Source organism: Nelumbo nucifera, chromosome 1 (genome assembly GCF_055504915.1).
Source record: "Nelumbo nucifera cultivar China Antique chromosome 1, China Antique-T2T, whole genome shotgun sequence".
Taxonomy (NCBI): domain Eukaryota; kingdom Viridiplantae; phylum Streptophyta; class Magnoliopsida; order Proteales; family Nelumbonaceae; genus Nelumbo; species Nelumbo nucifera.
In genome coordinates, this window is record NC_142649.1 from 99,004,237 (window position 1) to 99,026,497 (window position 22,261).

The window sequence follows — 22,261 nt, forward strand, 5'->3', positions numbered from 1 at the left end:
ATTAAGAGTATATCTATGTGATATCCTGAATGGGTTTACCCAAATAACCAAAAAAAAAAAACTCAGTTATTAGTCTAATTGGGTGAATTATGTTATGTGAGAAATTATACTTAAAAAATTTCCACTAAAAGCAGTGTTTGGGTCTTTGTAATGGCTGTAGTGAGTAGCACTATTTGGACTGAAAGAAAAAGCAGGCTTTTCCAAAGAGCAGTGGAATTCCACTAAGTACATAGCAATGGTTAGTTTAAAAGAGTTTATAATTCAGTCTCTTGCCCTGGTGTTTTATGGTTTAAATGATGCATGATGAAGTGTGAGAATTCAAGGCTTCTTATGATATGACTTGAATGGCATTCTTCCCAAAAAACATTGTTCACCTTGTATTGATCGAAACAGTCCCAAAGAGAAGCCTTTAACAACTCCAATAGGCCGATTTGAACACTCAAATAATAGTCTTGACAACCAAGAATGAAACTTTGCTTTGATACCATGTCATACAACCAGTTCGTACACGAGAAGAGAACATAGTTCTGGGGTATAAAATTGAACCCATCAACTCCACCCTAAGAGACAACAATTATATATATGAAATATTAGATATTTGAAAATAAATATTTACATAAAATCCCTTGCAAGAAATAAACAAGAAGGAAAATTCAATACAACAGGGAGTACAGAGTATGATACATCATTGAGACTCTTAACATGGGAAACATTCAGCTTTTGGGAATAGGTCTTCGTGATACTATCCCACACTTCCTTTTTTTTTTGAGAGAAAGTAAGTTATAATTTCATTGATAAAACCAAAACAAGAATGACAAGTTGTTGTACAAAGGGGAATACACAGTCGATGCCCATACATTCCTACACCCCCACAACCTGCTTTACAAAAAGATTATCAAATATGAAAATGGAATTGAAATTTTTTTCCCTACAAATTTTGTTCATAGCCATCTAAGAAAACAATTTCCCCAAGATTTTTTGAAAAACCGAGTCTACCAAGCTGCTATTGTTTTTAAATCCTTGAGTTTATCTCCTGCCATACACACCAAAAAACTATTGCAAGAATAATGTTCTATGCTACCTTCCCCCTCTTGGTTTGACCATCATTTTTCCAGCTTTGTATGAAGTCCACCATTGATTTTGTGTTATAGGTTTGCACCACGAAAAATTTCCAAATCCTTGACCATATCTCATGGGCAAAATGATTGTGTAACTTCAAGTGGTTAACTAATTTGACATGCTTGTCACATAACACACAATTATTGGACTCTAGAGGCATGTCCCTCCTGGTCAAGTTATCCCTAGTTAGAATTCTGTTACGGTAAGTGGTCCACACAAAGAAGGCTACCTTTGAAGGAACATTTTTACACTAAATGATGTTTGGTGGAATAGTCTACTCCTCTGATCTGGAAATGTAATTATAGAAAGATTTGATTCTAAAAGTTCCAAATTTCTCCCATTTCACTTCTATCACTGCTCCTTATCTCCACCTAAGTGCTACAAAATTTATGAAGCATTTCCACCATTGCCTCCACTTCCCGGTCATTTAGGTTTCTTCTGAATTGAGGAGTCTAGACTACATTCCCATTCTGCACCTATAAGTGGTCTACCACCCAAGCTTCTTTGTCTAAGCTTCTTTGTCTATTGCCAACTCATACAGGGTAGGGAAAGACTCTTTCAGAGGTCTGCCTTCGGACAAATAGTGTCTCCAGAATTTTACTCGATGGTCACCACTAATCTTAAAACATATTCCATTTAAGAAAGGGTCAAAATCTTTCCTTATGCCCCTCCAAACAGATCACCCATAAGGCTGAGTAGGCACCCCTGACTCCCATCTCATGTGACTCTGTCCATACTTAGCAATTACCACCCTTCTCCACAGACCTCCTTGGCTCTCACCAAACCTCCAAAACCACTTTCCCAGCAAAGTTGTGTTAATATCCTTCACTCTCTGTACACCCGATCCGCCTTGAACTTTAGGTTTTTGAAAACCTTTTTCCAATTAACCAAATTATATTTCTTCTCACCCTTCCGTATTCCCTTTAAGAAATCTCTCATTTTCTTTTTGATTACATTTTCCACTCCAATTAGAATGGGTATAACAATATTTGTAGTATCCCTCCACAGGTAGTGCTGACTAATATGTAGTTGCATGGAATTTACCAACCAGCCTACTACTATGTAATTCTCCTACATCGACCTTGAAGGAAGGTTAGATCCATCATATGGATGGCCAAACCATGGTAGATGGTTTTGGCGAAATTTCAAAAATTTTCTTGCAACCTTTTGAGAATCGTATTCCCAGTTTTAGAAAAACTGCATTTTTCAAGTATCGTTCTTGCACCGAAACCGGACCAATTCTGAAACCAAAAGGAAGGGAGAAGTATACCTGATACGGATTCCACAAATGTAGCTCCCAAAGTGGTATTTCACGTCCAAACTGAATCCCAAACCAGCCTCCACTGAAGATGGCGTAGCTTGAGATGAAGTCGGTTCAGCAACGCAGTTTTCAGCAAAATTGCAATTCCATAGATTGGATCGTACAAGGGAGGTAAGCATGAAATAACTATGATATTTTCTTGCAAAAATCAGAAGTTGAAATTGATCAAAATCAGTCACAAAGATGGAGAACGAAATAAGGTTTCTAGGGCAGAAAGAGCAGAGAGAAAGAGCTGATAGTAGAGTGTTTCACTGAAGAAGTTCAATCTCTCCTTTTATAAGCCTTAAGTAGCACCACTCCTAATTGAATTAGGAGGTTCCTAATCCAAATCTTTATTTGGATTTGGACTCTCTAAGTGGATAAGACTTATCCTCTTATCCTAATGGGTGCTTCATACCCTTATCCAAACCCATATTCCCCCAAGTCATATGACTGATTAAGTTGTCATGTGACCACTTGATTAATCCAATTAATCATGGGCTTTAGGCCCATTAAGCAAGTGGCTTACATCCCTAGGTAGTTGTTGGCCCATTTAGGTTAACTTTGTATGGCGTGGGACCCCAACAATGACCTTCGATAAGCTTAAATGGGTTTGGCCCAGCCTTTGTGAAAAGGCCTGGCCGAATTCACTGTCAAGTACAGTGAACCCCTAAGTCCATCACTATGGGCTCTTAATGGGCTCAAAATTTACATTAAATGATCCTTGAGTCCAGCCATCCTATGAAGGCCCAAGGGTAATGGACTTAAGTAAGATATAGCCCATCAGGTATACCGGCCTTAATGGTCTCTTACACTAAACACAACCCGACAGGGAAGGATCTCACCCCAGGCTGCAAGGTGCAGTGTTGCACTCTCTGTTTGAATGGGTCTCGGGAATTAAAACCTTTTGCAAACATTTTTTCTTAAAACATAATATATATTATCATATAAATATATTTTGCAAAACAAATCTCAAACACGATTGAAATCGACTGCCGGAAAATTTGATTTCCATCAAAAAGAGTGCAGTCTCGATCATTCACTTTGTCCGACAAAGGGGTTGATCCTGTCACTATGATCATCCACTTGAGTGAATTCTCAAACAGCTCCAACATACCCAGGTTTTGACCCCCAAAGGATCTCACTACTTGGCATATCAAAGACACCCCATTCCGACACCCAGTGCAGTACCATAATCGAGTCTAGGGATTATGTGTAACTTTCCAATTTTTCCCACAAGTGTCCAGGGCATGACCAGAAATTGGTCCGGGTTCAGTGTTTCAAACAAACACACACCACATGTGCTGAGGGTCCAACCCTAGCAGCTGAGACAGGCTGCCCCAACCTTTTGGCAGCACATCAGTGTTAGGCTTGGCAGGATAAACTTCCCCAAGTCTTTTCAAATGGCTGAGAACATTCTAAACTAACGCGAGTCTCATAAGTGTCCAGTTTAAGGGTAATTGCATAGAAACACATCAATTATAACATGAAACAATTATGTAATTTTACTCATTTACAATAGATGGATATATACATCAATCTGATTGGAGCTAAGGGCATACACTATCTAACATACCTCTCATAGGTAGTATCATCCACTACAGGTTACTTCTTGCTCCTGGTGATGTAACCCAATTTCCTTCTACTACATACAAGTATTTTTAAAGACGAAGACCATGCAAAATAATTAGTTCCATACAATTCTACAGTGGTCATTGCCCCTAATAAAGTCTCCACAAACCCACCATGTCCAAACCCGAAATCTATGGTATATTTGATTTCTCCTTCAATTTGCTCCATTAAGTAAACGAATGCAAACGAAAATTAAATTAGGGTTTTACTAAACTAGAATTTCTAACCCAAGCAAAAAACAACTCTTCACCCCCCCCCCCAAAAAAAAAAAAAAAACTAGGGTTTCACAAGATCCAATAGGATGGGAGAAGAAGAGAAAGTGCAACCGTTCCAGTAGAGTTTCCAAAACACTGTCCAACATAAATCGGCCTTAAAGGAAATCAAAAAGCTTCCCTTTGATCTCCAAGTGCCAACTTTAAACTATATCTAGAACCCGTATCAAAGTTTCTCCAAGTTAACAGAAAGAATTATCAATAGGCCCCTTTAGACAAAAAAAATATCTATATAGTGTTTATAAAACAAGTGTTTTTAACTAAAAATATCTATATAGTGTCTATGAAATTTACCCCTTTAGACAGAAATTAACAAAAAGAATTTACTCATTTGGACATAAATTTACCCCATTAATTAGACATATATTATTAACTATATATAATTAGTTCGGGACAGAAAGAAGCACTCCTGAGCTAATTATTAATCGGGACCCAAGCCACAGAATGAGAACTGGCATAACTGGTTTGGTTGGTTTAGTTCTGTTGGATACTTAGCTATACCCAACCAGTTGATAGCTCTAATGGTTTCGAAGAACCTACTTGAGTTTTGAAAAAGCTGCAATTGTAGGTTGTATTGATTATTTGAAAGGCCTAGAAGAGAATATTGTTCTTGTGAAATGAGGATTGTATCTGTTGGTGCATATTTAAAGGATTGGTTCACCATGCAAGGCAATACAGTAACTTTCCTTTGCAAATCAAGAGGAAGAATTCGTTTAAGAGGGTAAATTATGGATATTCCATTTATACCACATATATTTATTTAATGCTTGCATTCCAAGGAATTTATGGAAAACATCAGAATAATCATGCTTTATGTATGGGATATTGTAATTTGTAAGAGCAGATTCATCCTTCTAACTATTGCATCTGGTTCAGCCATTTAATTTTGTAATCTATTACTATATAAAAGAAAACAGATGACCACTTTCATGAGAGGCTTCGATACATACGAAAAAGAAAAGAAATGCATAAAGTGGGTTTGTTCTTTTTCTATCTGATATGAATACCATGTGCAATAAGCATGCCTTTCCCACTTGTAGTAATGAAGATAAACATAAGTAGAAAGGAAGTAAGGGCTTAGGGGGCAATTGTCAGTCTCTAGGTAGTAGAATTGTCACATTGCCTGGTGTAATGTTAAAATCTCAGGCTGATTAGTGTGATGTGATTTTGAATCTTAGAATGGTCACTTTGTGGAGAAAATGCCAAAGGTAGTTTTGAATATTAGAATGGGCTAACCGTGGATTGTTAGTACCAACATTGAGTAATGGCCCTTTCTAAAAAAAAAGAAAAAGGTCTTCAGGACTACTACTCAAACTTCATAAGTAGAATTCTGGACTATTCAAGTGTAACGGCAAAATCTCAGGCTGATTAGTGTGAGATGTGACTTTGAATCTTAGAATGGTCACTTTGTGGAAAAAATGCCAAAGGTAGGTTTGAATCTTAGAATGTGCTAACCGTTGACCGTTAGTACCAACATTGAGTAATGGCCCTTGTTATAAGGAATGAGAGATCTTCTGGACTACTCAAACTTCAACTTGACTCAAAAAAAAAGACGTGAATTAACATTAGAATTATGTTTTTCTTTTTAATAAGTTTTACTTTATTTTACTCAGTGAAAGATTGGTTTTTTAGTTTCATCTGGTTTGATCGGTTATTGGTGCATCCGGTTTAAGGGAATGCTGAATGTGCTATGCTTCTGTGCTTTGTCAGCACTCTTACAACATATCCTGCTTTTTATTTTAATTGATTTGCATTTTTGTTACAAAAAAAATATTGAGGTTTTTAGACTGCACTCCACCTCAGAAATCCTAGCTCCACCATACAGTTGGAGGTAGGTGTCGGGTCGGAATTGATGCCAATTCACAGACTGGTATGAGTGTTATAGGTGGAGATGTTTATAATTTTGAATTGTTGTAGGTAGGCCTACAGTTCAAATCAGATTTCTGAGGTAGAGTGCAGTCTAAAAATCAATATTTTACCACTCCCATGATGTTGAGAGTCATATCCAGAAGTGGTGCTTTCTATTGAATATCCTCCTTGCCTCCCTTCATCACCACAGTCGCATCCTTCTTGTTTTTAGTATTCTATTTTTCCATTACACTGGTTGAGACGCTTGAGCTATCTTCTGAAGGCCTTGCCTCTTTCTTGTAGCGTTGTCAGCACACAGGTATGTACCTGCATTTAGAGTAGTTTGTCATTCACTCTGTTATGACATGGAACATTTGTTCCAACAATACGAATAAAAAGAAAAAGTTTGTAAATTCTAAATTGGTCGCCATTTTTTAAGGGAAATTGAGGGAAAATGAACCTCATAATAATTATATACATTTTTGATGTGTCATGGTGTAACCCGTTTTACCCGGACTATTTAACTATTGGCCATCAACCCAGGGCAAAAATGGTTCAGCCTTTGGTTGGTTTCTAAAATACATTGTTTATCAGTAAATGCATAAATAACAATAAATGCACAAATTAGTATAATTAATGTTAATTTCTGATATTCATATTAAATAAGAACAATTAAATTTGCCATTAAATTTAAAGGTAACTAAATTGATCAAACCCACAATTGTTGTTCATAAATAATTTATCAATTAATTAATTATCAATAAATCCCATATTAATCAGTTTCTAGAATTCTGTAACCAAACACTCTAATGTTAATCATTCTTGCCTAGAATGAGTAAGAATTAAGAGAATGAGGCTAAGAGCAGTGAACCAAACTTGGCCTTGGTTGACACCTCCCATGCTTACGACTCCTTCAGGCCCACAATATCAATCTTTATTATCAACATTATATCAATGCCTGAGTTCCCATTGAAGTCATGGTTAGTCATTTTTATAATATATACTACTACAAATGGGTAGAGTTTTGATGGTAAAAGAGACGCTTAGTTTGAAATTCAAATTTAAGAATTCAGATTTTAGATGAGAAAGATGTGAGTTTTGTAATAGATGGGCGAATAAGAAGGGCAATACGGGTTTTATTTTACCCAAATAAGCCATGCATTAAGGGTCACTTGAATACCCAACCCGGAATTTTTCATCTTCTTGACCCGATTGTGATCCACAATAGAGCATCATGCCATGGTCAAGGAAAGACCCCTGTTGCTCTCTTAAATCTTCCCTTAAATGCTAGAAACTTAACAAAAGTTGTTTTCCAACTAAAAAAACCAAAAAACTATGAAAAAACAAAGGGAAAAATTTTGTGAATATAAAATAGAAATACAACATCCAAAATGGCAAAAACTTTTAGTTAACATAATGTTTAGATTGATGAGACAAAAGGAATTGATTTGTTAAACTTGACTGAAAATGAAAACTTCCTTGATTACAAGTTTTGATCCTTTCAAAGATCCTTGAAGGTTTGAGAAATCAACCAAGTCAATGTTGCCTTGCGAAATTTAGAAAACGTCGTCCAAACTGGATCTATTCGCTATCATAGAATGGGAATGAAACCTTATCGGATTGAATTGGAACGAACATATCACAAATGAGATACTGGATAGAATGAGAAGAGAGAGAGTTTTGCATAATGAGGAAAAAGAAATCGAGATTCGATGGGAGAGGAAAGGATTAAAGGCCATGAGCATCAAAGTTTTCTACACTGTGCACCACAGAACACTAACGTCGGAATGCTATTTGAAACCCTAAAAAATGCAGAAAACGATAAGGAAAGTGAATGCTCAGATTTACTACAATGAAGAAGCAAAACAAAAAGCAAAAGTTGGATTTGAGACGTTGAATATACCTGGTTCGAGATAAAGAACACGAATGCTCGGATTCAGTAGTTCGGCGATTGTTCTTCGTCGTTCAAGAGAAAGAAGATGAATGAGTGGATTTAAAAGAGGGGTATATTGTGTCTTTTAAAAAGTATTTAGGGGTATTTTTATCTTTGTATAAGTGCATTAAGTGTCGGGCTGCGATCTTAATATTTCATATCTAAAAAACCATTTCAGATCATTATTTCAAACACAATCGAAACACGTCCGATGTCTGAAAAGCAAGTTCTTTAGACATTAGACGTCTGAAAAGTGTTATCAATCGCCACCTTAGCCCAATTAGACTCATCTCAGTTCCTAAGTCAATTCTAATGATCCCTTAGACTTATTTGTATCATAATTAAGCATTGATGAGAAGGAATACTCATCTACAAATACTTATTTGTATCTATTGATGTTTCCATAGGTGAAACGGAATATTTAGCTTCATATGAAGCCATAGATAACTATGTAAATCAATTTATGATGTAATTTCGTAGAAAGTTCAATTTTTGGAAATTAAAATGAACAAACTCCCAACTAGCTTTGGTATCTTAGCATCATTAATTTACATAATAATTGTAAAGTTAAATATATGATGTAAATTTTTCTAATTCCAAAGGTTCTAAAATAATCCATTACCCCCTCCCCTCCAAAAAAATTAATAAGAGAGAGATAGAGAGAAGGATGTTAAGATAGACAAAATAATAATTCAAAGAAACTCCAAATACACAATTGATTCATGGAGTTTGTGATGGAAGTTCATACACATCTACAACTTGCTCATATGTTTTCAATTTTTCTTGTTTTTCTTGGCATGATTCTCCCTTTTAGGCTTGGCTATCACCAAACCATAACATATAGACCCCATGGTTGCTCTTGTAGTGGCAAGGTCCTAAAAAGCATAATAATAAATATATTAATAATCTATTGAGGCCTAGATTTTAAAAATTTGATGTTTCTTCAATGGTCTAGACAAATTCTTTCTAAATCTATTTCAAAAAAGCAGCAAGGTTTGGGTAGCACATTTATTAGTAATTGACATTCACATAAAAATAGTAAACTTATTAACATGTTTCATGAATTTTGCGGGGAAAGTGGTTTCTCATGTTGGTCAACGTTAGTTGTAATTAAATTCTTTGTGTAGATGTTAGCATTTAACGATTCCTGTACAATCAATAAATTTAAAATGTATTTGTTAGTTCCATTTTGAAGTGCACATTTACTATGAATTTTAAAATATTAACCTGACCCAATTGTGCATTTGCACTTACAAACTTTTTATGTAAATCCCCTGGAGCTAATGAAGCCTAAAAGAATGTAAGTGATGTTAGAAATTTATTATTTAATCAATTTAAATATTAAATAAGTATAAAAATACAAGAAAAAATAATTAATTAATTACTTGTAACCAAGTTGTATGTTGGCTCCTTTGATGAAAATTGGCATTTAATAATTTTATTTGGTACATATAAAGCCAAGTGATTCAGATTGAGCATGTGTGATACATTAGGATTAAAAGCCACTCTAGTAGTTAGATCATATGAACCATATTTATAACATCACAAAAATACAAAAAAAGTTACTATCAAATTTTTTAAAATAAAGAAAAATTATCCTTAAAGATGTATTTTTATTCTTTTATCTTTTCTAGCAACCTCTTTTTCCTTGGCACCTTCATGTGATTCCTCACAGGCAATACAATAAACCAAGTAAATAATATGAATGAGATTAAAATTCAATTAAAAGTATATAAATAATAAAAGAAGTATCACACTACATCATGTTTAATGTTTCTCATGTTTCTCTTCTCTTTTCCGTTAACCTCTTTTTCCTTAGCACTTTGATGTGATTCCTAACAAGGAATAAAACAAACCAAGTAAATAATATGAATTAGCATAAAATTCCAATAATAATATATATAAAAAATATCATACAACGTCATGTTGATGAGATTGTCCTTTTTTTTCTTTCATTTTTCCAAACAATTTTTTTTCTTATCTATTTCCATTTCATTTACACTAGAAGATTCAAAATCCAAGACCCTACTCTTCAATATATCTTCTACTCCTACACGTGCATTATTAAATGCATCTAATAATTATGAGAATGCCCTTTTATCTTCTGCAGCACATGTTGATATTTCTCTAGATACTAATAGTCTCATTAGGTTTGTAAGCATTATAGAAAATTCAGCATTAGGATCAACTTTACACAACAATCAAAAGTAGTTCCATCCTTCGCATCCCTTGTCCATTGTTTTAAAATATACTGTAATGGAACCTGTTTTAATAATCTTTTTATAAAACACGAAGTGCATAAAAACACAAAAATCACACAAACTCAAACTTCTTGCAACTGCATACAACCACTATGTTTGATGGGTTGGATGTAACAATATGTTCACGAGGTCTATTGGAATATTTCACTTTGTGTAGAAAAGTTGTTCCAACATCGACTTTATTTACAATATCATAATCAAGGGCCATTGAATATTCCTTTTCAAATTCCTTCAATATTGTGGGAGTGTATATACATGAAGTTCACTTCAATATCTTTATTGGAATAGACACATTGGGTGTACTTTGGTTCATTTTTACCTCAATTTCTATTTCTTTTCAATGGCGAACTGCTACAGCTCTCTCGAAATGTTTAAAAAAATTCAGCTAAATTAAGAGATGGTTTTAAATACCCTATCAATCTACTCATGCTTTCATTCCTTTGTGTGCTTTTCATATCTGCACAAAATTCATTTTGCCCACATACTAAAGCCCATTTCTCCTTTACTTGAAATAACCCTTGAAACTCATCTCATGCCATGCACTAAGATAAGAAACTCATCTTCATCTTCACGGTCATATATGCAACTACTGAAATCTCTATCAAATGATGGAGAAGCAACAAATATATTACTCAAATGTGTGGCTACATTTTGATACATGTGACATATACATAAACAATGACATGTTTTTAGAAAGACTTGCCTTATTGCATTTGCCATTGCTGGATCTTGGTCTGTAAAAATTGTTTTCAGTTGTTTTCCAGACATTGCCCTTAGAAAAGATTGGAACACCCACTTAAAATATTTACTATGATCATACATCAATGTGGCTCCAAAAAACAAGGTTTTCTTATGATGGTTAATTCCCACAAAAGGAGCAGATGGTTGTTTATCTTCATTTGTTCGAAAAGTGGTATCAAAACAAACGACATCTCCAAAACAACCATAATCAACCAACATCTTTGCATCAACCCAAAAGATATTTGTAATTTGGTAATCTTCATCAAGCTGCATAGAGTTAAAAGGATGATATATTCTCTTCATGCAATGTATCGAATCAAAATACCTTAGTATAGCTCATGCACCCCCATTTTCCATGTCCTTCGTTTTAGCATACAAATAGTTGTTATAATCAACATTAGTGAAACCAAGATTTTAAAATCCACTAGCTTGTTTACCTTCTAATGTTGCCTTTGGACACATACCAAAACCACTAGCAAGATTGGCGTGAGCAACTTAAACTACTGTTATTTTCCTTTGTGACCTGAGCATATATGATTTTTTTGGAGTAACAAGTTGATGATTATGACCTCCTTCAAATTCAACCAAACAGTATTTTCCATTTTCTTGCATCACAAGATTAAACATTGCTTTATAACCTGTTCTTGTTATGTCGTGGTGAAATTTTCTATCAATTCACCTGTTATCATTACTACGAAAGCCTTCATGGGAACAACAAAATGTTTTAGTCTTCCAAATACTAGATTTTAGCTTGTAGCCTTGTGATATACGCACACTAAAACCTTCATTTCTAACAAACCCATTATTAAAATGGTAAACATCTTCCAAATTTTCAAATATCATGCCAACATTTGGGACCATAAATTTTTTGTCTACATTTGTCTCATTGCTTGGTTGTGAGAAATTTGCATTTGAGGGGCTAGTACAGATTCCTTTCATATCTCATTGCTTGGGTTATGGAATGTATAAAGAAGGTGTATCATATCAAATTTTAATAAATGGAACCCCCTCGAAGGAATTTGCCCCTTCTAGAGGGATCAGACAAGGAGGTCCTCTTTCTCCCTATATTTTTGTTCTTTGCACTGAAGCGTTAGCAAAGAAGCTTGAAAAAAAATCTCTAGGTAAGAAAATTTCAATTGGTTGTAAGGTTGCCAAAGGAAGTCCAAAAATACCAATTTTATAGTTTGCAGATGATTGCTGCTTGATATTCATTGAGACCTCAATTACAAGATGTTTGAAAATAAAAGACATTCTCACTAAATTTGTTGCGGCTTCTAGCTAGTGCCCAAACTTTTCAAAATCTACACTCCAATTTTCGAAAAATACACCAATTAGATTCCAAAAAATCTTAGTAAAAATTTTGAGGACCAAAATCCAAGCAAAGTCTGATATTTATTTGGGAGCCCCCATAAAAAATAGTAGAGTTTCAAAGAACACATTCTTGAATCTCAAGGAAAGGGTAATAACAAACTGGCAAGTTGGAAAAAAAAAACACTTTATCCTTGGCAGGTAGAATGACCCTTCAGAATGCTACAACAAATACGGCGCCGCAATTCCTCATGAGTTCTTTCAAGCTTCCCCAAAATATCATAGATGAAAATTGATAAAAGCCAAAGGAACTTCTTATGGACAAATTCTAGTGAAAAAAAACCGATTCATTTGATTGGTTGGAACAAGGTGTGTACCTCAAAATGTTAGGGTGGTTTGGGTCTAAAAAACGTTCAATGGGTTAATGAAGCTAACTTAGCAAAGTTGGGTTGGCAAATATTATTAAACATTGATAACCTTTGGGTTAAAATTATTAAAGCAAATTATCTTCAGAAAGAGGATTTTTGGAATGCTAAGGAAAATAAAGGTATATCATGGGCTTGGAAAGGTATCATAAAGGGGAGAGATCTCCTTAAAAATGGGTTATATTGGGAAATAAACAATGGCAAATCTATCAAATTTTGGAAAGATATATGGGTAGGTGATGCCTCATTGGAACAAATTATTCCACCCGATAAGATTGAAAATGATAATCTCCTTCTTAGTGAGGTTATTTATCAGAAAAAAGGGTGTGTGGATAGAAAATAGAAAATAGAATTTGTAGCTTGGTTCCTTTGAATATTTAGGGGAAAATAAAATCAATCTTTATCCCCTAAAATCCAAAAGAAGATAAAGTAGTTTGACAACTTAGTTGTAATGGGAAATTCTCAATTAAGTTTACATATAAATTAAAATGTAGCTTGCCTCTTCATGAAAATTTGAACTCAAAGTTGAACTCAACTATTTGGAAGGTAAATTGTTCCCCAAAATTGAAAACTTTTCTCTATCTACTTTTTAATAAAAGATTCTCAACAAAAATGCTCCTGCAAAATAGAGGTTTAAGTATTGATGAAAAATGTAATTTTTGTGCAGATAACGTGATCATATTTTTAAGAATTGTATAGTTGCTAATCAAACATGGGATGCAATAAATTCCATTTTGGTGGGTCCTACATGCTCTAACTTTTCCTTAGAGGAATGGTGGCTAAAAATTGGTAAGAAAAGTTCAAATGGAGGAAATAATGGAAGAGAAAAGTGTGCATTCTTATTATGGTATATCTGGAAGAATATAAATAAAAAATCTTTTAATAATGTGTCAACCCTTATTCAAGTGGTGATTGAAAGCGCTTTATCGTCCTTTACGGAATATTATGAAACCAATATGAAGCCGAATGGAGCTGATGCCCATAAGTTGTGCAAGTATGTTATGTGGCAAACTCCAAAAATTGGTACTATCAAAACAAATTTAGATGCATCCCGACTAAACAATGGGATGTGCTCAGTTGCAGCCATAGCTAGGAATTTTTTGGGTGAGTTGGTAGATTACAAGGCTTATTACTTAGGTTCTTTGACTATCAACATGGTGGAAGCTTGGGCCGCGTGGGAGGCCCACAACTTGGCAGTGAATTTCCCAAACCATTCCATCATCATTGAAAGTGACTCTTTAATGGTGATTTCATGTCTGAAGTGGCTCATTGACCCCCTGGAATCTACGGAACATCATTGAAGAGTGTTTAGATTTGAAGAATTGAGCAAATGAAGATTTGGTCTACAATCATGCGTATCTGGAAGCTAATCAAGCGGCAGACTAGCTCGCCAATCAAGCCTTTTCTACCCAATAGGGTATAGTAAGTCTCAATCTTAGTGATCTTCCATGGAATTTAGCTAGTATTTGTAAGTCTGATTTTGTGGGGACGTGCTACCCCTTGTCTCATGTAGCTCCTCTAGGTTTCTATTAAAAAAAAAAGAAAAGGAATGACAATGAGAGAGGGTTTTGTATAGTGAATGAAAGAGATAGAGAAAGTAGATTTGTAGATCCAAGTTCTCTCTCTCTCTCTCTTTCTCTCCAGAACTTGAAGCAGTTACCGGACAATCCCCTTTATCCCATGTCTTTTACTCTTCAACGGTGAAAGGTAATAACTAAAGAGGGTGAAATGTGCTTGTATCTTTTTGCCTAAACATACAAGTCAAGAAAAGACATTTTTCCCTCGTAGCGGTTTCACATATTCACTTAATGAAAGGGCAATAAAGTCCTTTTGCCTTTTTCTATTAATTGAATTGCATTTGGTCCAATCCGATCCAGACCAATGTAGGTCCATGGTAAATGGACCAGGTCCAATCCAATTGCATGAATATTTTTTACCATTTTGGTCCGGCCCAAATCAATGTTTGGACTGTCCAATCTGTTCAAATTCGTTTTGATTTAGATTGGTTTCATCCCACAATTGGTCCATATACTTATCTTATTTCAATGGTGTAGATATTGGCTTAATCCAATCCAATCCAATATAAATTTATTATGGAAGGGCAAAGTCCAATCCAATCTAATAAATATTTTGGACCGGATTGGTCCAATCCAATATGTCTTGTAGGTCCATCCAATCTGTCCAAATTGATTTTGGACGAGAAGAGGCCCAATCCAAAACCGGTCCATTGACACCCTTATTTGTGTCCATTTGTTAAACCATAAGGCTCAGTTTGGAGGAATTACAAATACAAATATGTACAATGTAAATACATTCAAAATAATACAAAATATAAGGTTTTGCACTCTACGTATTTGTATTTGTATTTGTACTCCTTCCAAATTAAGTGTAAGGGTAGTTTAAGAATTTAACCCTAATAATAAAGAGTTGAGATCTTCTACCAACAAAACATGTCCCAACACTCTACCAACTTGATGGAACACCGCACATCTCACTATGAGATTATGACCCACCATAAAAGTGGGACTCGCCACGTATGAGATGTGCGATATGAGGTAATGTTGGTAGGGGGTTGGAACGTGTTTTGTTGGCAAGTGATCCACAATCAACAATAAAGGCAACAAATTAGGAGTCCGGATCACTTGCCAACAACACGTTCCAACCCTCTACCGACATGATCTCACATTGCTAGAGGTGTCAATTGGACAGATTTGGTCAACCCAATCCAATCCAATGTGAGTCCACTTACAAATGGACTTGACCCAATCTAGTCCAAATCCAATACAAACCAAATCCAATCCAATCAATTAAAATGTAAATGGATTGGATTGGATCCAATCCAAACATAATGAAATATAATAAATTATATAAAAGCACTTTTGTAAAAGTACTTTGGTAAAAGTATTTTCATAAAAGTGCTTTACAAAAGCACTTTCTTGAAGTACTTTGTAAAAAAAGCACTTTTAGAAAAGTACTTCCAAAGACGTGTAAAAGTACTTTTGTAGAAGTGCGTTTGTAAAAGTACTTTTGTAAAAGTGCTTTTATATAAGTACTTCCATAAAAGTGCTTTTGTAAAAGTGCTTTCGTAGAAATGTTTTTATAAAAGTGCTTTCAGAAAAGTACTTTTGCAAAAGTGCTTTCGCAAAAGTTCTTCCATAAAAGTGCTTCTATAAAAGTGCTTTCGTAAAAGTGCTTTTATAAAAGTATTTCTATAAAATGCTTCCGTAAAAGTACTTTTCTGTAAAAGTACTTCCGTAAAAGTTTTTTTTTTTTGTAAAAGTGATTTCGTAAAAGTGCTTTCGTGTAAAAGTACTTTTACAAAAGTGCTTTTATAAAACTTGTATAAAAATGCTTTTATAAAAGTACTTTTGTAAAAGTATTTTTATAAAAATACTTTCGTAAAAATACTTTTTATAAAATTACTTTTATAAAAGTGTTTTCGTAAAAGTGCTTTTGTAAAAGTACTCTCATAGAAGTGATTTTATGATAGCTTCAGTTTTGACTGATTTCAAATTGGACAAATGTTTGGCATCATGATCAGATTATTGGAAATTTGGTTTTGGTCCAATTCAAACCAATAAGAATATGGACCAATTTATTTTGGATTGACTCAATCCAATAATTATAATGGACCGCCCAAATCCAATTTTATAAGGTTTGGATTAGATTGGATCCAAATCAAAACCACAATTGACACCCCTACACATCGCACATCTCATACATGGAAGGTTCCAGTCTCATGGTGAGATGTGTGGTGTTAAATCAATTTGGTAGAGGGTTAAAAATAAATCTGTTCATGGACTGTGCATCTTGGCCCGACTCAGGCCATTTCATTCAATATCCTTCTAACCTTCCAAATCACAGCCGGCACTAGCAGCAGTGTGCACCTGAGCGGTATCATCTTTCATCTCCTTCCACAAACGGTGAAGCAACAGGCGATATCATCTTTCGCAAGGCGGTGCCCAATTTCCCATTCTCTAATTTTTAAATATACATTAGCACATCCCAGATTAGAGGCAGTGTCCCCATTCCCTAACAACGGCCGGTGGCATCTACAACGGAAGTCGGACAAGCGACAACCGGTGACAGAAAACCCTATCAGGTCTCTCTCTCTCTATCTCCTCCACTCCTCCGGTTTGCCGACCCTTCTAAAATCATTTTAGTTTAGGCATTAGCTCGGGCTCGGGCCTCAGGCTTTTATGAGGACCGGCTCAGGCTTAAAATGTAGGCCCCGGCCAAATTGCTGTCCGTGCCTAATATTTTATGTTTATACCAGGTGAAAGCCCTGCCCGACCCAAAATCTCGGAGAAAAAGAAAGAAAAAAAAACTCGTTAATAATATCAAAAGAAGATCCGAATTCAACAGAAATAAAAATAGAAAGATATTATTCCCACACAAATGGAAATGCGACAGTTGGGAAAGTGGAACTTGCGAAGATACGCCGGTCAGTTCCATGATCATATTACCGTTAACAGCAGGAAGGAAGATATCAAGAAATTAGATTCTAGAAACTGAAAGAAAAAGAAAAGCATAAAAACCATTGCACTTTACAAAAATTATTGACGCCTTCCACCGTTTCTTCTGCGTATGTTCCTCGTCTCTCCCAAGTTCTAATCTTTTCTGCATCTCTCCATGCGGCTCGTCTGTCATCGCGGAATTCGATAGATATCAGCGTCCGTCATCGTGGAGACGGGTAACGCGCGCCTTGTGGAAATACAAGCGAGAGAAGGAGATGAGAGGACGAAGCGGGTTACGATATTGCAGATGCATGCAGGCTTTCAAAGATTAGGGTTTTGTGGATTTCGGATTTCGGAGAAAGTCTGAACGATGACTTGAGGAATCTCTTTTTCCGTTCTCCGCCATCATCGGTATATATCGTAAGCTGCAAGCCTGCAAGCATTCTCTTCGGTTAAAATTTTGTGGATTTCATATTTCATAGAAAGTCTGAACGATGAGTTGAGGTATCTCCTTTTCCGTTTCCCGCCACTATCCGTAGATAACGTTGGCAGATGGCTGCAAGCATTCGCTTCGGTTAGGGTTTTGTGGATTTCAGATTTCAAAGAAAGTCTGACGATGAGTTGAAGAGTATTTTTTTCTGTTTCCCGCCATGGTCGGTATACACAAAAGGTTTTAGATCTGTACATATAGGCAAGAACGTAGATTCCGATGTAATGGTCATGTATCCTATATCATGGCCGTGGATATTCGTCCTATTAGATCAAGTTCCTACATCCCACGATAAATACCCGATGCAACGACTAACGAGAACAGTGGAGGTATCATATTTGATCCAAGATGTTGTCTCTCTCTTTCTCACTCAAATATTCTATTGCGATCTTATCGAGGTTGAAGATTTTTGAAACTACAAGTATTTTCTTCTTTTCCTCCTTAACGTTGTTCGGTATTCAGATCATCTGCAGCTTCTCGAGTATCAACCTATGATCCTATCCACAAGCATTGGCTGAAAGGTAACTTAATTTGGAATTTGGAAATGAAAATCCTTATTTGCTTTATTCTCGCTCTTAGTGCTACTAGCTCATCTCAGACTTAAGAGGACTGAGATTAACGGTTCCAGATTTGATTGAGAAGATTAAAGTAATGATCCAGATATATATGAACTAAGAGAATTTACCTCTAATTTAAATTGAGACAACGAATTTGCTATAGTTCTCTTGTGGAAATGAATCTAGAAAGTGTTTATGCATTTAAGAGCAAAATCTTTAATCTAAAGGCATCTGTTATATTTCTTAGCAGTAGAAGCCAGAAGGCTGAACCTGTATAGAAAACGAGAAGTAGCCTATTCAAATGCTTTAAACATGAGTCTTATGTAATCTTTGAATTTTTGATGTTAAACAAATGTTGAATAATTAAAAATGTAGTGGTCTAGCTTGTTTTGAACCTGTGCTAATAATAATTATTTAGTGAAATAAAACAGATCTTTGCCAAATCAAGCTGAAACTTCTTGGGATCTAGTCCCCATGAAATGGCTTGCTACATTCTTTTCTCAATTCATACGAGGTAGGGTGCGCTATCTCACATTTGATGTCAACTGCATCCGTATCAAATAATTTATTCGCAAGAAGTTTCAAGGAAAATTTCTTTCAATTGGTTGGCAGTGGGGTCCACTGCCCAATCCACCTTACCCACAAGTAAAGTTTAAGATGTATAAAACATTACCGAGTTTTTAAATTTTACACTGCAGTTTGTCTTATGGTGGGATTTTTATTTTTTATTTTTTTATTTTCAAGGTTACATGTTATCTGGCTTGTCTGGTAAAAAATTTCATTCTTAATATCCCAAAACTGGGTTTGATATTTGTTTTTATCTACTGACCTACTAACCCTAATCTGCTTGCCCACCCAGAAAATTAAAAAGATAAATGTGACTATTGTTTTCATGATATGCTAAGATTTTTTTTTTAATTTTAAAATTACTGTAAGTTCCTTTTTCATTATAACTTATTTGCAATATATCTTCTGAAATCAAATGCTTTAAAAGTTGGTGAACTTCACTGTGATTTCCTAGATTTCTCTTTTCTAGGATTGATACAAAAGAACAATTGGTGTGTGGGAGTACTTATTAAAACTACTATTTTCCACTTAGTATGCGCTGTCATTTAGTTTATAAGATGATGAAGCATATTGATTTATTACGTTGTAGTATTGTGAGAACTAGCTTTACCATGACAGGTTGCATTTATTGGTAAACTAGAATTTGACATTATCTATTGTTTATTCTAAGAGTGTACATGGTGAATATAGTACTGCCACCCATAATTTTTATCAAGGTTGAACTCCATGTTATACTGATAACCTGTTGTGGAAGTCCCTGCATACTAGTTTCTTTGGATTCTCAGAGGCTCTGCAGGAGTATCTACTAAGTGTAGATAGAAAACAAAGTTCAAATCTAAGTGGTGGTTCAGAAATCAGTGACAAGCAGAGTTACAGAGATAACTTGAAAGATAATTCGACGGATGAAGGACAAAGTATCAAAGGACCTCAAGCCATAGATTGCAGTGACTCTAGGAGCTGAGGACTGCTCTTAGAAGTAGCGGATGGAGAGTGGGAGAAGAACTTGATTTTGACTGTAGACAAGAGAGTCCAAGATTAGGAGAATGATGCAGGGGCGTTTGCGAAGAGATTTAATTTAAATGGTACTGCTATAGCTAGACCTTTTGATGACTCAAAGGCTGTGTATTATGGAGCTGGTGAAGAAGTAGTGATCCCAGATGCTGAGTCGGTGGAAACTCCAGTCAGAAGAGTAAGGATAGAGAACTGGTTTCTGTCTTGTAACCATAATAGCATCTCAGAAAGTCCTCTCAAGCTCCAGCTGGTAGGGCTTTTCCCTTCAATTACTGGAATGAGGAAACTCTGGTAAAATTGATTCAAGTCCTAGGTGGTTAGGGTCGATTGTCTGAAGCTCGAAGAAGTTCCTAGATGCGTAGAGATGCTCATTAATGGTTGCTGGCTTAAGGTTTGGGTGCTGCTGGAAGGTGAAAGAACTCCTTGGATGAAAGGTTCTAAGGAAGAAGATGTCGACATCCTTGAAGGTTGGGTTACACGTGGAAAAAAGAGTTCGAGCCAGAAGGTCTTGAATAATGTATAGATGACGAACGAAGATGAAGAGACACCACCCGGGTCAGTCAGTAAGTATCTGGATAAGAATGATGGTAGCCCAATTTTTTTGGAAAGTGGAGACCAAAGTGTAGGCAAAAAGTCTTATGTGGAGATCATTAAGGGCAGAGCCATGCCAGCTAACCCTCTGGCTCCACAAGGCATTTTAAAACCAGAGTGGATTCGAACCAGGTCCTTCTTTTGAGGGTGAACCAGAGCTGCCTTTTGGACAAGATTATAGGCACTTCTCTCGAAAAGAAAGGTATTCGATAGGATCACAATGGCAGAGGGGATTTAACTCCCCCTTTTCACCTCAAGGCAAGGTCCCAGGTGATTCAGAGACGGAGGTTGGAGAAGTGTCGTGACGACAAGTTTGGTGAGGTAAATCAGTCTTTGAGTATTTCAATTAAGAAAACTGGCCTGGAATGTTCAACTGGTGTTAAGGAAGCGAAGAATGATTTGCAAATTTGTAGGGAGGAAGTTCAGTCGAGAAACAGAAAAGAAAACAGGAGGAAACATCTAAGGCCCAAAAAATATAATCTGAAACGAAAGAGAAGGATGAGAAGAATTAGCTTGTCTGGGATTAGAAAAAGAGAGGAGAGGTGGGTTTGGGTGATTGCCTGGTTTGACAAATGCGGTAAGAAAAGTTTTGTCTCTGGTCCAGGAGAGACTCTCATCGACTGTTCTCTCTCGTCAACGTCTGGTAATGCTGGATGCTATTCTGAGGTTAGGAGGGGCTCCGATGAGAATCATGTTCCCTATGAGCTTGAGATCTTGAGTTTGACGTCTCCAGAGGATAGGTATGACTTGGAATGTCCAGTTTCTTCATGTGCGGAAGAGACACCTCCCGTTGAATTGGAGAACTTGGAAAGAGGGGAGGCAATAACTAGGAAAGAGATTACTAATATAGATTAGGAGGGGCTCCGATGAGAATCTTGTTCCCTATGAGCTTGAGATCTTGAGTTTGACGTCTCCAGAGGATAGGTATGACTTGGAATGTCCAGTTTCTTCATGTGCGGAAGAGACACCTCCCGTTGAATTGGAGAACTTGGAAAGAGGGGAGGCAATAACTAGGAAAGAGATTACTAATATAGATGCTGAGTCAGATGCTGAAGGCAATGATGGAGGTATGGTTGGAAGAAAGGAAGATTTAGCCGTTGAAGATTCTTTCGGTGGACAGGCTGAAAATCAGGACAAAGATGGCTTATTTTATCAGGAAGTTGAGATTGGAAGGCTAGGTGTAAATTTGGGTCAAAGGAGCAGAATGAAAGAGAAGGAAGATCACAATGGTGGGAGAATTAACAAGAAATCGCATAATTTGAGAACTCACAATATAGTCCATGTGACAGAAGGAAAAGTGTGAAGGTTAATGGGATATCTGGTACTGATAATAGGGGGGAATAGTGCATGATCAATCACTGTCCCCCCTTTTGTTGAAGGAACAACATGTCAATAAGGTTTCTGATGCCGATTCAGAACCTGGTGCAATGCAGCTGTTACAGGAGAATGAAAGTGCTGATAAAGCTACAGATAAGATGGTTATCAAAGAATTAGTTGATAAGGGAGGTCACAGTTGGGAAAAGCTTGGGTTTATTTTTTTGGGGCAGTGAGGAATTTGCCACGAGGGCCTTTGAAGAATTTGAAAGAAAAAAGGAGGAAGAGAAATTAAAGATCAAAGAGCATTAGAAAGGGAGCAAGGTCTGGGATGAGGAATTCACAGATTGTTTTCTTAGGCCTGTTTTCTTTTCAGGAGTCTGTTTGGGTTTTATTCTGCTTGAGAGGTTAGTTTTCTTAGGCCTGTTTGGGTTT

The 22,261-nt window shown here is 36.0% G+C and overlaps 2 long non-coding RNA genes and 1 pseudogene across 20 annotated transcripts in view; 2 read left to right on the forward strand and 1 right to left on the reverse strand.

Moving 5' to 3' along the window:
• Positions 1 to 22,261, forward strand: part of LOC148803593 (uncharacterized) — a 108,017-nt gene that overhangs the window by 64,830 nt on the left and 20,926 nt on the right. Inside the window, exon 5 of one of the 19 annotated variants that reach the window (XR_016077414.1) lies at positions 19,529 to 21,038. The exons of the other annotated variants lie outside the window; for them this stretch is intronic. This is a non-coding gene — a long non-coding RNA (uncharacterized LOC148803593). Of the gene's footprint in view, positions 1 to 19,528; positions 21,039 to 22,261 lie in introns of those variants that run through there. 19 annotated transcript variants of the gene reach the window in all.
• LOC148803594 (protein FAR1-RELATED SEQUENCE 5-like) lies at positions 9,853 to 12,045 on the reverse strand (annotated as a pseudogene).
• LOC148803595 (uncharacterized) lies at positions 16,644 to 18,539 on the forward strand. The gene is made up of 3 exons (XR_016077447.1): positions 16,644 to 16,941; positions 17,116 to 18,115; positions 18,249 to 18,539. It is a non-coding gene; the product is annotated as an uncharacterized LOC148803595 (long non-coding RNA).